The following is a 1,570-nucleotide window of genomic DNA, read 5'->3' on the forward strand; positions in this document are numbered from 1 at the left end:
CTGTTACCCCCACCTGGGAGTACCCCAATAAAGCCTCTTTACTTATTCCTTTCAACTCTGCTCATCTTTCTTTCTCTGGCGCCGGCCAATCCAAAAAACCTTACAGCTATATTTTTTCTTGGGATGGCAATAGTATTACTATGATAGTATTAAGTTTCCTTATTTTTATTAAAATTAGCTCTTTTCAAGATTGTTACTAGCAAATCTTGATTTTTATTAGTGTGCTAAGGCCAGATAGAAACATGATACTTTACAATTATATTTTAATTTCCTATGAACTATTTTATAGTAAAAAACTATTTGGAATTAAGTGTTCATATGCTCAAATTCTAAAACTAATCTTTAGTCTCCAACTGAACTTTGTACTCCAAGAGTTTTTAAATTTTAAGTACACTTATATAGTAAATATAATTTGAATCACTAAGTTCTTCCTCATTGCTGAAATACTTGCTTTTCTTTACCCTTGGGCGTCGTGAATCACCTGATGTTGAGGGCCCCTGCACTGGGTTTCCGTTTTCTTGTTCATCTTCAGTTTGGGCCTGCTGGGGTGCTGTGGCCAGGCTGGGCTGTGGAGAGTGCGACCGTCCCCCGCCCCACCCCCCGCCATCTTTACTTTCTTCTGTGTCCTCAATTTCTTCTTCTGCTTCAGGAATTTTCTTTTTTTTATTTCCTCTTTGGAGGTTCACGTTCTCCAGGCACGTTTTTAGGACAGGCATATCTTAAGTGATCGTTTTCCTCATATTCGTAACACTTAGATTTATCGGAGTAACTCAGCTGCTCTTCCACTGTCGATAGCAATGCTTGCGTTTGTCACTCCACCAAGTAACTGTTTGTTGCTTATTGCGCTGGTACAGTTCTGTGCAGAGTCTTTATCCAAAAAGAAAACAAATGCAACCCTTTTACTCTTCCTGGTATCCTTATCTTTCATTACAGTAACCTTTACAACTTTGCCATACTTGGCAATCATCCTGTATAAGTCACTGTTCGTCAAGGAAAAGGGCAAGCTGGGTATACACGCTGTGCTCCTACTTGGAGCTGATCCACCATGCATTTCTTTGTTTTGGGGGGGGTTTTGTGTGTGTGTGTGTGTGTGTGTGTGTGTGTCAGGTTTGTTTTTTTTTTTTTTTTTTTTAGACAGAGTCTCACTGGGCCAGAGTTCTGTGGCGTCAGCCTCGCTCACAGCAACCTGAAACTCCTGGGCTCAAGTGATCCTCCTGCCTCAGCCTCCCGAGTGGCTGGGACTACAGGCATGAGCCACCACGCCTGGCCCCACCACGCATTTCTTCAGGTGGGGCGGGTCCAGGAGACCAAAAGAGCGTGAGCCTCGAGCCTCGGCTCAGCCTGGGGCTCAACCCCAACTCTTCCCTGTCCCTCGTAGAGGCCCTGGCTGGGGTCAGGCACGGAGATGAGATCCTCACAGTTGCTTTTTAAACACCTTGTTTCCTCCACTTTAGTGTCTCCCTGGCCATCACTAGGCCGTTAGCCCCTCCTCAGCACTCCCGCTGGGAGGCCTGGGTCTGATACAACCCACCTTCTGTTTCTGAGTTGTTTCACTTAGGGTAACAGTCCC

At 44.8% G+C, this 1,570-nt stretch overlaps 1 pseudogene; it reads right to left on the reverse strand.

The window, feature by feature from the left end:
* Positions 1-377: 377 nt before the first annotated feature.
* Positions 378-1,051, reverse strand: LOC138390372 (zinc finger CCHC-type and RNA-binding motif-containing protein 1 pseudogene; annotated as a pseudogene).
* Positions 1,052-1,570: the final 519 nt, after the last annotated feature.

The sequence above is a fragment of the Eulemur rufifrons genome, chromosome 8, assembly GCF_041146395.1.
Source record: "Eulemur rufifrons isolate Redbay chromosome 8, OSU_ERuf_1, whole genome shotgun sequence".
NCBI classification, from domain to species: domain Eukaryota; kingdom Metazoa; phylum Chordata; class Mammalia; order Primates; family Lemuridae; genus Eulemur; species Eulemur rufifrons.